This window comes from Lissotriton vulgaris, chromosome 1_1 (genome assembly GCF_964263255.1).
Source record: "Lissotriton vulgaris chromosome 1_1, aLisVul1.2, whole genome shotgun sequence".
Classification (NCBI taxonomy): domain Eukaryota; kingdom Metazoa; phylum Chordata; class Amphibia; order Caudata; family Salamandridae; genus Lissotriton; species Lissotriton vulgaris.
In genome coordinates this window covers 201,146,369-201,161,368 of record NC_141685.1, presented here as the reverse complement: position 1 = coordinate 201,161,368, position 15,000 = coordinate 201,146,369, and the positions used below count along the sequence as shown (strand labels likewise).

At 45.2% G+C, this 15,000-nt stretch overlaps 5 non-coding genes across 5 annotated transcripts; 3 read left to right on the top strand and 2 right to left on the bottom strand.

Moving 5' to 3' along the window:
• The first annotated feature begins 12,128 nt into the window (after positions 1-12,128).
• TRNAW-CCA (transfer RNA tryptophan (anticodon CCA)) lies at positions 12,129-12,200 on the top strand. Its single transcript has one exon. It is a non-coding gene; the product is annotated as a tRNA-Trp (tRNA).
• A 71-nt stretch (positions 12,201-12,271) lies between these two features.
• Positions 12,272-12,342, bottom strand: TRNAG-GCC (transfer RNA glycine (anticodon GCC)). The gene has a single exon. It is a non-coding gene; the product is annotated as a tRNA-Gly (tRNA).
• Positions 12,343-13,486: 1,144 nt separating this feature from the next.
• TRNAN-GUU (transfer RNA asparagine (anticodon GUU)) lies at positions 13,487-13,561 on the top strand. The gene has a single exon. It is a non-coding gene; the product is annotated as a tRNA-Asn (tRNA).
• Positions 13,562-13,797: 236 nt separating this feature from the next.
• On the top strand, positions 13,798-13,869 carry TRNAW-CCA (transfer RNA tryptophan (anticodon CCA)). Its single transcript has one exon. It is a non-coding gene; the product is annotated as a tRNA-Trp (tRNA).
• A 60-nt stretch (positions 13,870-13,929) lies between these two features.
• On the bottom strand, positions 13,930-14,000 carry TRNAG-GCC (transfer RNA glycine (anticodon GCC)). The gene has a single exon. It is a non-coding gene; the product is annotated as a tRNA-Gly (tRNA).
• Positions 14,001-15,000: the final 1,000 nt, after the last annotated feature.

Here is a 15,000-nt window from a genome sequence, read left to right as displayed (position 1 = left end):
GTGTCAACTTCATGTTACGATATACATTTCATTCCTACGTTTATACGATGTGCTTGTAAATATGGCTCGGATATATGTTTTATTCAAATTGCGCTCTCTCAGTTCCCCCCTTTGATGACTTTTAGGAGTCATCACTAAATGCAATTTGAATAGTACCTTTACACAGAACTAGTTACAACATTCCCTCTTTTTATCGTTTCGAGTGCTCTCAAACTTTTATACTGTTGATCTTGTAAAGCAGCTAATCTCCTTTCCTGTTCTCTCATTGATCGTTGTAACTGGTTCGACCTATACCATTTATATAGTTTCACTAATCCTACTAATGTTATTATACAAATTAATACTATTAACACAGGTTTTAATATATACCATACTATGCTTTTACCAAGGTTGGCAAACCAACTCCCAACCTTTCCTACTCCATGACCTACTTTTTCCCAAACATTTATTTTTGACAAATCTTCGATCTCTTGATGAATCTGTGTAATGTTTTGTATGACTTTCTCAAGTGGTTTTGAATTATCAGGAATATAAGTACAACATTCCTGAACCTTCAAAGCCTTACAAACTCCGCCTTCTTTTGCTAATAGAACATCTAAAGCAAGTCTGTTCTGAAGAACCATTGCTCTAATCGATTGCATCTCGCCTTCTACTAGCATTAATGACCTTGCAGTACTTGCAGACAATCTATCTACAACTGTAGCCAGTCTCCTGATCTTAACATCGTTAAGTATTAAACCTAACAAAGGAAACATCGCTCCAAATACGTCTCCTACTACTTCTGCATCCCCTACTTCCCTTTTCGCTCTCGTCGAAGCCTTTCCTTCTATTATCGCTAAATCCTTTGCATGATATATTTTGGGGAAGACAATTGCCAAGTAACACGAACCATACCAATTGTCAGGCAGTTTTACATAGGCATTTCTTCCACATACAAAATACACATTAGGAATAGCTGCATCCCTTTCATAAAATCTTTCGTATAGTACTCCAATCGAAAAGCATGTTCGCAATTTACTTCACCTACAAATACACTCTCATAATACGTCTTGCTTCGAGTTAAACATAACTTTCCTTTCTGCGTCCTATCCAAAGCTATTGGACCATTGCTACCTTTCTTTTTATGTGCCTTCTCTTCTTCGGTCCAATCAGTTTTCCACTGTCCTGACATTTTTAGAATCTTCTGCCTTCTGTACCGGTCATCTACTTGTCCTATGAACTTTTTCTCAACCTCTGACACTTTGCAAGTTAGATTATTTCTGCGTGCGTATGATGTATCTAATGTATCCCAAGGAAGAAAGAATTTAGCTAGTCTATCCTCCTTTTTGTAATAGTCCCACTTATTCATTTGCTTATAATTCGGAACTTCAGGCAGTACCGAATCATAATTTGAAAAGTAGTACTCAAACCCTTCCCTACCATAAAATATACTGAGCAGTAAACTACATGTTATCCCATAAGTCAGTGGGAGATGATGATATCTAATGCCTTCGTCTACAGAAGCCGGCAATTGCATACAAACATAGCAATCTTTGGCCTCCATGGCATCGATATACTCGTACAATAGTTTAGCATATGCGTTTGACCTAAAGTTTCCCTGTGACTCGTCTACGTGTAATCTACGAGCTTCATCTGCTAGTAACGCCTTTTCACGTATTACATTGCTCTCCTCCTTCTTCCCCACAAGAGCAGGTCTCAAAGTCGTTACAGGCTTTACATCTGCTGTTTCTTTATCGCTTTCATGTCCTATTATGTATGATATTGTCACTACTGTAATTATGAGAAAAATTACTACCGTTATAAGTGTACCTACTATACATTTAGCTTTTCGGTTTGGGTTGCCGTTCTCCATGTTATCAAACAGCGTAGCTCCTTCTTTTGCGAGAAGTTTTTCTTTTCCAGTCTTTGTTTGCTTTATTTGCTTTCTCAGTCTGTAAAGTGCTCTTTATCAACAAAAGTCTCTTTTTCGCAACCAATGTCGTTTTATCTTTAGCAACAGACAACCCTAACCCTTCTCCGTCCTCTAAATGTAATCCCTAATTTTATTCTTCTTTCCACTCGGCGCTAGGTTATCTTCTTCTTTATAGCTTATATACAAAAGTCTTTATGCATCAACAATTATTCTCGTACCTGCAGCTTTCACAACAATTTCCAATAATTCAAAACGAATGACTTTTTCTTCTTCTTCTGGAATTTGATGACCAAAAGTCGGAAACTGTAATCTATTTAGCACTAGATCTTGGATTTGACTCAAATATGGGGGTATGGGAAGTGTGAAAGTCAGTAACCCCTCAGTCTCGAGTCCAGGCGTCAACATCCATATCTCCACTGCCACAAATGGATCGTGATCGATTACTTTCACTTTCTTCACTCTCCCAGATTTCTGTCCCCAAGACATCTGCTAGATAAGTCCACTCTGGGGTGGCGTATCTTCGGCAGGGCACACGTACCCTTCTCGATCTTCTTGGACTCTCAGTTCCTGAGTCTGTCGTTTCCTCTTCTTGATCCGATTCTTCAGTGATCGGGACAAGAGCTCTTTCTTGATCTGCTTTTAAGCTTGGCCTTCTCCTTCTCTCCGGCCAACTGGCTTCGTCACTCCTTGTCCTCCTGCTCCTTGTTCTTGGACTTGTCTCTTGGTCACTCTCTGCTTGTTCAGTATCTGATTCGATCTCCCAATTACTCTCTTCTCCTGAGGCGACTTCGGTCCCACTGGTGTCCTGACCTTCGTCGACCTGTTCCGTCACAATCTCAGCCTCTTCGATCACCTCCACAGCTTGGCTTTCCCCCTCTGTGGCTTCTCCGCTTTCCGCTGGATTCTCATCCGAGAGAGGAGCTGTTTCTTCTAGAGGTGTTGGCACTCTTCGGGTGTGTGAGGCATGTATCCAGTTTGGCAGGCCTCCACACTTTACTGCAGTGTTCGTCACAAGTATGACTTGAAACGGTCCTCTCCAGCGCACGTCTAAGCAGTTCTTCCTGACATGTTTTTTCACCAAAACCCAGTCCCCCGGACTCAGGTCATGGCGCAAATCTTGTGCTGATGGAACCTCTGCAGCCTGGACCTGGAGGGACACAGAATTAACGGCATCAGATAGTCCCTTGCAGTAGTCCAAGATCAAATCGTCAGTGATGTTCACTAGCGCTGCAGTCGGAACCGATGGCAATCTCATGGCTCTCCCCATTAGCACTTCATGAGGAGAGAGACCTGTTTTTCTATCTGGTGTGCTACGTATGCTCATAAGAACCACTGGAAGTGCGTCTGGCCAACTCAGGGATGTTGATGAACAAACTTTGGCAAGTCTGGACTTGATTGTACTGTTGATTTGCTCTACAATCCCTGAAGCTTCTGGTCGATAGCTGCAATGTAGTTTCTGATCGATACCCAAAGCTGAACATAGCATCTTCACTATTTCGCTGTTAAAATGAGTTCCTCTGTCCGATTCCAAAGAGGATGGCACCCCAAACCTTATTAACTCTCTAAGTAACAATTTTGCTACTGTAAGTGTATCGCACCTACGTGTAGGGTAAGCTTCAACCCATCTAGAAAATATGCAGACAATCACTAAAACGTATCTAAGTCTATTGCACTTAGGCATTTCTATGAAGTCCAGCTGCATTCTATTGAAAGGCCCCCCAGACCTCCCAATGGGACTCAGTGTGACTGGTGTTCTCTTTCCTACGTTTAGCTGCTGACAGATCGCACATCGCTGATACACTGCTTCTGCCGCTACTCTGAACTTCGGGTTGAACCACGTTTGTCTGAATACTCTCACCATAGCATCTCTACCTATGTGTGCTGATCCATGCAATTTCCTTGCCATTGGACTAACAAGTTCATTTGGTAAAACTGCTCTCCCATCTGCAGAGATCCAAAAGTTCATCTCACTTCTAGTACAACCAGCTGTTTCCCAACTCTTTTTCTCATCATCTGGTGCATTTTCCTGAACACTCCTTAACTCATCCCACGTATCTACAGTACCTAACAACATTGTCAATTCCGTTCTTTCTTGGATTCCCCCCACTTTTACATCAGTGTGAGAATATCCCTGTTCTGCGCAATAACGCGCTACTTCATCCGCATAGCGGTTACCTTGTGACACAAAATCTACATTTTTCGTATGCGCTGCACATTTGACAACTGCAATGGCTGACGGACCTTGCAATGCCTCTAACAAGAGTCTCACGAATTCTCCATTCCTAATGGGAGAACCCGAGGAGGTCATGTAACCTCTTTGAGACCATAACTGCCCGTAATCATGAACTACCCCGAAACCATACTGGCTATCGGTGTATATGGTGACTCGAAGTTTGTCGCCTGCTAAACAAGCACGCGTCAAAGCAACAATTTCAGCTACCTGAGCGGAGTGTACTCCTTCCAGGCAAGCGGCTTCTATTACTCTCGTAATTGTGCAAACTGCATAAGCTGCTCTCAGCTGACCGATATTGTCTCTTACACATGAACCATCAACAAAGAATATTTCATCGGGGTCAGTCAATGGCTCATCTACAATATCAGGTCTCGGTTTGGTGCATAGTTCAGTCACATCAAGGCAGTCATGATCTGTACAAATTTCATCATCAATATCATTTGGAAGTGGCATCAAAGTTGCAGGATTCAAGACGGAGCATCTCTTTAGGGTCACATTCTCGGCAGCCAGTATGACTTGCTCGTAGCGTGTGAGCCTGCTATTCGTCAGATGCTGAGTCTTAGTCCTGGTCATTAACAATTCTACAGAATGCGGTACGTACACCACTAACTGATGTCCCATTACCACGCTTTCAGAACGTTCAATGCTGACACCCGTTGCAGCTACGGATTTGAGACATCCGGGCAACGCTGCGGCTACTGGATCTAATGTAGCCGAAAAATACGCAACTGGCCTACGCGCATCTCCATGTATCTGGGCCAAAACTGCTAAAGCGCATCCCTCTCTTTCGCAGCAGTAAAGCAAAAATGGTTTGTGTAATCAGGCATCCCTAAAGCCGGGGCGCGACATAAGTCCTCCCTCAGCTGCAAAAACGCCATCAAACAATCTTTGTCCCATGGTACCGGATCACTTACTCCTTTGTGCGTCAGTTGTAGTAACGGTTTTGCCTTCAGTGAAAAGTTGGCTATCCACTGCCGACAATAACCGACCATGCCTAGAAACATCCTGACTTCTCTTTGTGTTGTAGGCGCGTTCATTTTCATGATTGCCTCTATTCTGTCTGGAGACACCTTCCGTTTTCCCTTTTCGATCCTATGACCCAAGTATTGCACTTCAGTCATACAATATTGCAATTTACTTGGAGACACCTTGTGTCCGTTCTCGGCCAAGTGATTCAGCAAGGTTATGGTGTCTACTCTGCAAGCTTCCTCAGTTTCTGACGCAACTAGGAGGTCGTCTATGTACTGGACCAGAACCGAATTCTTGGGCAGTACTAGACTTTCAAGATTTCTCTTCAACAGCTGGTTAAAGATCGATGGGCTTTCTGTATACCCCTGAGGGATACGACACCATGTTAAGACGCGATCTTCCAGCTTAAAAGCGAAAAGATACTGGCTCTCTTCATCTAAAGGAATCGAAAAGAAAGCCTGGCACAAATCTATCACGGTAAACCATTCAGCTTGGAACGGTATCTGAAATAATATTACTGATGGATTCGGTACCACTGGACAACATGAGACAACAATATTATTAATCTTTCGAAGATCCTGCACTATTCTGTATTTTCCACTAGGCTTCTGCAAACCCATAATCGGGGAGTTACATGGACTTCCCACGATCTCCTTCAGTATTCCCTGTTTAATCATGGATTCGATCACAGGCTTTATTCCTGCAATCGTCTCCGGTGTCAACTTGTATTGTGGTGTTCTTGGATATTCGGCATTGGGTCTTACCAAGATATTTACTGGTTCTACCCCTTTGATCAGTCCTATTTCCTCTCCAGTAAAATCCCACACCTCAGCTGACACTTTCTCCCTCAAATCTTGTGGAAGCTCCTCCACTGTTAAGGTAGGATATAGTTCCACGCACTCCTGCGAGTTTACAACCTCAAAATCGGCATCCTCATCATTGGTCTGCACTTCTACTCCTTCAGGTGTGCAATGTATTGTGCAATTCAGTTTACACAACAGATCTCTTCCTAGCAAACACACAGGGCTAGAATCACAGATCACAAACTGATGTTCGTCACTGTAATTCCCTATCTTTACTGATACTGGTTCGGTCAGAGGATTCGTCATCCTCTTGTTTGCGACTCCTACCACCTGAATCGTCTCTCCCGATATTGGCAGACCTGGGACTACCGCTGATCTCAGCGTGGATCGAGTGGCCCCCGTATCCACCAAAAAGGTTGTAGGACATCCAGCCACTTCAGCCTCTACGTATGGTCCCCTCTGATCTACTTCCAGGGCTGCTCCTAGAGTACAGTCTTCCTCCCTATTCACTCGTTGCCCTGTAAGAGGATCAACGTAGTAGCATTCTTCTCCTCCTACGAACAATGGCATTTGTCTATAGGTTTTCCCTCCATTTGTAATGCGAGGTGGTTGAGGAAACGGGGCTCGAGGAGTCTGAGTCCCCCCTTTGATAAACTTTCCCTTCGGGACTGCGGCTCCCTTAACCACGTTGTTCTGTACCTCTTCCTCCTCTTGTTCTAATTCCCCTGTCTCAACATTGTAAGGACACTCGCGTCGCCAATGTCCCACCTCATTACACTGATGGCACCTCGTTGTCTTTTTCAGTGTCGCAATATCCATTCTCGGTCTCGGTCTTTCCTCCTCATCTCTGCTCTGATTATTCTGTTTCTTTGCTTGCGTTCCTGTTCCCTGTTGCCGCTGTCCACCCTTTCCAGCTGCTTGCATTTGTACCAGCATTAGCTTTTCCTTGAGTTTCTTTGCCTTCGAATCTATTTCATCGCTACAGTACCTTGCATACCTCAGAATCTCATCTAAAGGTTTGTTCTGCCAACAGATCAAATGCTGTTGTATCATCAGGCTTATGTCTGGTCTCAATCCTAAAACAAACTTCGACACAAACTGTCCTATGTCCTTAGGATCCATTACGTCTAACCCACTGTACTGTTTAAATGCTTTCAGTAACCTCTCATAGAACTCGTGAACTGTCTCTTTAGGCTCCTGAGTTGTTTGATCTATCTTAACCCAGTCTATGTCCTGCACTGGCACTTTCTCTTTTAGCCATGTTATTACTCTTTCGTATTTTTCCATGACTCTATCTGATGGACCATTTGTCTGGGTATCTCTCGGAGGCTCACAAGTGGGCCATTCAATACTAAGTTTGCATGCCGTCCACAAATCTCCGGGTACTACGATATCGAACAATGTGTTCAAATCGATCCACAGCACCTTAGAGATCTTCACGAACCTCTCTACCTGCTTGTACCACTCTACAGGGTTTTCTCTTAACTTGGGGAAAGAGTTAGTGAATGCCGCTAAATCCCCCCTACTCCAAGGTACATGAACGTAGTTTCCGTTCGCGATTTCTCGCAAAGGGAAAGCTTCCATTCGCATTAGGTCTGTATCCTGGGACTTCACAATTGTACTTCTTCTGACAGATCCCCTCTTAGACCATTTTTCCTCCCATCTATCCAGATCTCTCCATATTCTAATACACATGACTAGTTCCCTTATGTGTACTCTTAGCCCAATCGTTCTACGTTCATCTAGATCTCGATCTGTGCAATTTAGCCTATGGTTGGGCTGTAAAGCTTTAGTTCGTGACATGTCTATCATATACTTATCTGCTAATTCGGATAGTTTTTCATGAGCTGCCCTTGCTTTCCGAGTAACATCCTTGGATAAAAACAATATTTCATCTGGTGCGTACAGCTCTAACCTCTCTATTGCCACTGTGCCGTCAATTATTTCATCCAAGTCTGATTTCAAACTCATTACATCAATCCGTCTCGCTTTTATCTCCGCTCTCAGTACGTCAGTCCTAGGTTGATCGCTCACACCCCTCTCACCTCCACTATGCGCCCTACGCCTAAACACAGGTGAGTTATGAGGAGTTTTCCTTCCATCTCTTTGTTCCCACCTCTCTAGATCCCAAGCCTTTCCATCTTCCCGTGGGGTGTGATGGAACAATGCTCCATCCCCCATCCCTACATTCCGTCTTTTCGGCTCGGTTTCTCCAGATACGAGATAGGATCCACCGTTCTGTTCAAAACCACTGTAACTCGCTTGCTGTCTGGTGTCGCTCAATAAAATGAAAGGTCCTTCACGGTCCTCCATGTTCCCGCGATCTCGTTCGTGATCACCGGATGCATGGCGAGACGTTTCGCGACTCTCCATGTTCTCATGACTTCGTTCGTGTTCACCGGATGCATGGCGAGACCCTTCGCGACTCCCCATGTTCCCGTGATTCCAATGTTGCACCGTTTCACCCGGGGTATGGTGAGTGCATCTGAAAGTATTTCGGTACTCCTGCGTCCTTCGTTCCCCCTCACTAAAGGTGACGCGAGGCACTTCGCCACACCCTGCACTCCTGTCATCGCACATTTGCCTATTGCCGCTGATAGTAGGACAATTATTTCCTCTGCTTTCCTGGCTCCCTCTCTCCCACTCCGGGCTGCTTTCGCCAGCTCCACAATGAGAGAGGATCCTGTTATCCTGGTCTCTCCACTCTGCTCCTGTTTCTAAACTTTTATTCCGAATCTCTTCGGCAGTATCCCATTCTTTCAGGTATTCCCTTAATTCCTTATGGGATTTCGGTTTTGGTCCCCTTAAGTCCATTGGCCCTCTTTGACTCCCCTGTTCTACCCAGGGACCTGTTGCGGCATCTAATGGGGTACTCCGACTCATCGGTGCTAGTATCTGCCTCTGAGGATTTATCATGGTACTCCTATTCTCCATCTCTGCCCTTTCCCTGTCCCATCGTGCCTGTTCCTCCTGCTGGACCCCTTCTGGGTTGTAGATTGACACAATAGGGCCTATGGTAACAGGTACCTGTAAAGCGTCTGGCATTTGGTACGACCTTGCATGTTGCGTTTCTGGCACCTTCTGGACCACTAATCTTCCCACTACTCTCTGTTCGGAGCTAGATTGAGGTATTTCCTCATCTTTCTTGGTATCCCACTCTGTTACTGGGATCGATTTATATTCCCCCCATCTAGCTCCGTCCCCTTGCTGTAGTATGGGACTTGTGGTTTCGCTGTTGTACGGAGGTGGTCTATCTGTTAATAGCCTCTCTATCAGATCCTCCTCCGTCTCGCTTTCCTCATCTTCCTCTAGAGGTTTCTTTTCTCCCGTAACTTCTAGCATCGGGTACAGTTTGTCTGCTTCCATCTTTTGTACCCTCCACTTTTTGGCTTCCTCATCCCATTTAGCATCCTGTACTGCCTTTACTGATCGTCTCACTCTTTCTTGGCGCCTTTTCACGCTCTTTTCGTGTGCTGCTCTAAACCATGCACTAAGGGCTTCGAACTGTGTTGGCCTCGGTAGAGGTCTCGTTGCAAGCATTACCGCTTTCAGTTCGTTCAACACGTCTAGCTTAAACGTTCCGAATCTTGGAAACGTCAGTTCCTTATTCCCTTCAGTTAGCTTATTCCACTCGGAGATCCATAGTATCGAGTGTAAGCCTACATTTACTGCCATATGATAAGCTGGTGTGCCTTCTGGTGGAGCTTCTTCTCCGGCATATAAGTTTCTTCTATTCCTCCTAAAGATTGCTCTTAAACTCTTAAAACACTTCATTTTTTGATAATCTACGATTTTCTCTTATTAATTCTCTTCCTTGTTTACGTCCTGATGACAACCACCAATCCCTGTGCGACTCTCGCTAATCAGCCTATCCCAGTGCGGTTCTATGCCAACCGACCAATCTCAGCGCGGCTCTACGCTGACGTCACTCGTCCCCTCTCTGCAGCAGTTCCCTTCCGTTCTCAGCTCGTCTCGCGGTCTTGCATGCGTTTCATTCATACACCGAAAAATGACTACTTCCATCCAAGCGATCACTTTTCTCTGACTGTACGGCCACAGTCTAACTGTAATTGCTACCTCAACTGGCGAAACGTCTTCCCTCTGACGGTCGGACGCTTGCCTCAACTGATAGGTTACTTACACACAGTAAACGTACGACCAGCGTCCGTTACTCATACACTCACTCTTACGCTCCCCCTATCATCGGTCTGTCGGGCGATCAATGGTACCTCATGACCCCCTTTCAATGGTAGTCAAATTACTCTGGGTGTTCGATACACCCGAACCACTTAAGTCCTTCCCTGGAGCTTAAGATTTCATCCGGTTGCGCGCGCTCACAACCTTCCCTCAACCACACTACAGGCATTCAATTCCGCTTGACATTACAACACAAGTACAACATAAAATACCGCAATCTTACAACGCATGACCCTTATACTCACTCTCGACCGACTCTGCTGCTTTTCTCTCGACACACCGTCAGCACCGTCTTCGGCTGGGATTCTTCTTCTGGTCGTCGATGACTAGGGACCTTGGGGTAATCTAGACCTGACCTAGGTTGTCTTCCTCAAGAAGAAAACCATCTTTCTCTGCTACCAACTGCGGGGAATGAGATTTTAATATAAATTTATGATCAATTTAATAACTTATCTCATTCATCATTTTTGGATCGCTTGGTATCTGTCATTGAGTAAAAGACAAACCCCGCATAGGTTAAATAAACCCCATAAACTGACGCAACTCTGAAGAACCACTTACAACTGATAAGGTTTAAAAGGTTTAATATAAAATTAAGAAAAGTTGTAAATACAATCCTCTCAGGATCAAATTCAACAATTATACAGGAACTAGAAGGAACATATATTCCCTAAAGAACTTCAGTCTACAAACGAATCAAGAATCAGCAATTTAAAAGCATCGATATGAAGTGGTTCCTTTGCGTCATCTACAGAAAGAGAAAAATAATCAAGTTAAAATCTGTCCCTACTCTATACTAAGTGACATCCCTACTTCGCAAGTTCCTAACCTAAAAAGGTGTCAGCAGTTTGACTCACAAAGAAGTTCAAACTCTCTTAGCCTCTAAAGGTAACTTAAGTTTAAGAAGCAGTACCCTCGCTGCCTACCCATCCGCTCTCTAAGGGTCCTCGGCCTACTGCTCTCTTGCGCTCTGATCTCTCTCTCTGGACATCTGCTCATGCCATCTGCGCTATCTTATCCCCGGGGTGCTGTCCCTAAAATACACAATCTCAGTGTGGGTGGAACGCCCCTTCGACGCCCACCACGGACTTTCCCCGTGAGGTCATCTTCTAGCTTTTTCCTTGCTTCGTCTTTTTCGCGTCGTCCGTTAAGTTGACCTTTCTTCTTAGACGCCATCTTCGTCTTCTTGTTGGTGACTTCATTTGACATTTCGGATCAAAAGTCTATAACCTCAGCAGAACTTTAATCTTTATGACTATGTATATAACCTTTCTTGGTCCTGTGAATGGTCATTTCAAAACAAGACTAAAATTCCAAGCGTCTCCTCTCACGTTTAGGCAATAAACTTCGTCCGGCATTGTCACCTTAAATCTAACAAGAACTAGACTCTTTGGCTCTCACGTTCACAGCAAGGCTATTCACGACTCCTGTGAGCCCACTAAATTACATACAGCGGACTACCCTCCTGCGAACCCTTGGTCAGTCAGGTTAAAATCACAAATGACCTAAACCCTTCTAACATTCCTACAAACTTCTTCTACACAGTATAACCTTTAACACACATTTATATACAATCGCATTTAGCAAATCCTTTACGTATAAGTGAATACATTGTACATAGAATATAAACTACGTAGAGTATAACTTTATATTCTCATTTGTTACATCGCCGTGTATGCTCTCTGCACATTTCTTCATGTTACATTTCACGCCGTTTCTCCATTTAAAGTTACACGCGTACATGAATTCTACTTTGCACGTTCTACATCTCGTAAGCATTTCTACACATTTCGACATTAGCCCACTACGTATACGGGCCTTCTAAATCTAATGCATGTTCTAAAGTGAATACAGTTACATTTCCTATATTACTTTGATTACATCAGTTAACTATAAGTGTCAACTTCATGTTACGATATACATTTCATTCCTACGTTTATACGATGTGCTTGTAAATATGGCTCGGATATATGTTTTATTCAAATTGCGCTCTTTCAAAGGCTGCACGTGTAAGGACCTCGTGGCGCAACGGTAGCGCGTCTGACTCCAGATCAGAAGGTTGCGTGTTCAAATCACGTCGGGGTCAATGCTTACCATTTTATTCCCCACTGAGTTCATATATATCATTTCGAAAACAAAGTCAAAAGAAAGCAACCTTGCATTGGCCGGGAATCGAACCCGGGCCTCCCGCGTGGCAGGCGAGAATTCTACCACTGAACCACCAATGCTTCACATGGTGTGTTCACAGGCAGAGCTCTGTCCAAGACAGTGGTCAGGTTCACACACTTAAATTGTACACATATGAACAAAGTGTGCGCAGCAGACATGATAACGCCAACGTTTCACATGATGATGGCAAGAATCAGATGCAAGAGACTATAAGTAATAATGTCTTTGCATTTGCTGAGGTCACTGGCTTGGTACTAGAGTTGTGGTTATCAGGGCATGATGGCAGGCTGCTCCTGACAGAAGTGGCTCACAGAATGCACCCGCCAGATCACCAGCACTATTGTGTTTCAGATCATGTCACTGAACTCTCCTCCTGGAAAATGCTTCCCACTGGCTTTGCCAGATTCTGTGTCCCCCCCAAAATGCTGGGGTGAAACGGGCAGAGTTCTGTGCCCTGCGCCCCTTTACGCGTCCCTAATGCGCTCCCAACGCGCCCTGGTCGGGCTTAGATCACTGAAGCCTCTGGAGATCAAGAACTCCGGAAGCCTAGGGTCAGGCCTATTGCAGAGGCATCTTGTGCCTGGCCATTCCGGGATTGTTGTGTTTCAGGGCCTAGCCATCAATACTCCTGGGATTTCTTTCCATGAGAACCCTCATGTCCCTGTCCTCCCACAAGCCCGAGCTTTTATGTAAAATAAAGTGTGCTCTGTGGGCCTTCCCCTATGTGCTCTCTGCCTAATCTCTTTCTCCCAAGCTGAGCTCTGCAGGTAAATGTATCTATCTGACTGAGGGGCTAGGAAGGCCTTTCCCAGCAGTCTTACAAGCCAAGAGTTCAGAGAAAGCACCTGCTCTGGGAAGGAGACTCTGCTCACAGAGAAGACAAGTCCAACATAACACAGTGAAGATGGGATGGGCAAGACACACGCCTCACGGGCTGGTAGCACGCAAACAGAGGAGCAGGGAGCTACGCTAAGCAGGCAAAGAGAAAAGTCATGTATGAGTCTCATACACTGTGACCGGTAGTAATACTGGCTCTAACACCATTAGACAGTAGTCTACACATCATAAATTACAACAGTAACAAGACACTAAGCAAATGACAAATGCTGTATGGCATAAAGACGCCTTATATAATACAAGCTCCAGGCAGGCGCACACATGTCAAGACATATATTGAGTCTCAGGAAAGGTATACAGTCAATAGTCTCTGTGGTGCAATCGGTTAGCGCGTTCGGCTGTTAACCCGAAAGGTTGGTGGTTCAAGCCCACCCAGGGACGTATCCTTTTGTCTGCATGAAACACAGATACGTACCTTTGCTCTTTCCTGCGTGCGATCCTTTCCCTGAATAGTTCAATCCTCAGCGTTCTCACTGCACCTGCAGTCAATTTCAATAATTAGGATAGAAAACAAAAGGCCAAGCCCTGTAATACAACCGTAGGCATATTAGCAGAGGAAAATAAGTCAAAAGGCCCACAGCATTTGTTCATCTGGCATCGAAGGCTGCAAGTGTAAGGACCTCGTGGTGCAACGGTAGCGCGTCTGACTCCAGATCAGGAGGTTGCGTGTTCAAATCACGTCGGGGTCACTGCTTACCATTTTATTCCCCACTGAGTTCATTTATATAATTTCGAAAACAAAGTAACCTTGCATTGGCCGGGAATCGAACCCGGGCCTCCCGGGTGGCAGGTGAGAATTCTACCACTGAACCACCAATGCTTCACATGGTGTGTTCACAGGCAGAGCTCTGTCCAAGACAGTGGTCAGGTTCACACACTTAAATTGTACACATATGAACAAAGTGTGCGCAGCAGACATAATAACGCCAACGTTTCACATGATGATGGCAAGAATCAGATGCAGGAGACTATAAGTAATAATGTCTTTGCATTTGCTGAGGTCACTGGCTTGGTACTAGAGTTGTGGTTATCAGGGCATGATGGCAGGCTGCTCCTGACAGAAGTGGCTCACAGAATGCACCCGCCAGATCACCAGCACTATTGTGTTTCAGATCATGTCACTGAACTCTCCCCCTGGAAAATCCTTCCCACTGGCTTTGCCAGATTCTGTGTCCTCCCCAAAATGCTGGGGTGAAACGGGCAGAGTTCTGTGCCCTGCGCCCCTTTACGTGTCCCTAACGCTCTCCCAACGCGCCCTGGTCGGGCACAGCCCTGGTCGGGCTTAGATCACTGGAGCCTCTGGAGATCAAGAACTCCGGAAGCCTAGGGTCAGGCCTATTGCAGAGGCATCTTGTGACTTGCCATTCCGGGATTGTTGTGTTTCAGAAACTAGCCATCAATACTCCTGGGATATCTTTCCATGAGAACCCTCATGTCCCTGTCCTCCCACAAGCTCGAGCTTTTATGTAAAATAAAGTGTGCTCTGTGGGCCTTCCCCTATGTGCTCTCTGCGTAATCTCTTTCTCCCAAGCTGAGCTCTGCAGGTAAATGTATCTATCTGACTGAGGGGCTAGGGAGGGCCTTTCCCAGCAGTCTTACAAGCCAAGAGTTCAGAGAAAGCACCTGCTCTGGGAAGGAGACTCTGCTCACAGAGAAGACAAGGCCAACATAACACAGTGAAGATGGGATGGGCAAGACACACGCCTCACGGGCTGGTAGCACGCAAACAGAGGAGCAGGGAACTACACTAAGCAGGCAAAGAGAAAAGTCGTGTATGAGTCTCATGCACTGTGACCGGTAGTAATACTGGCTCTAACACC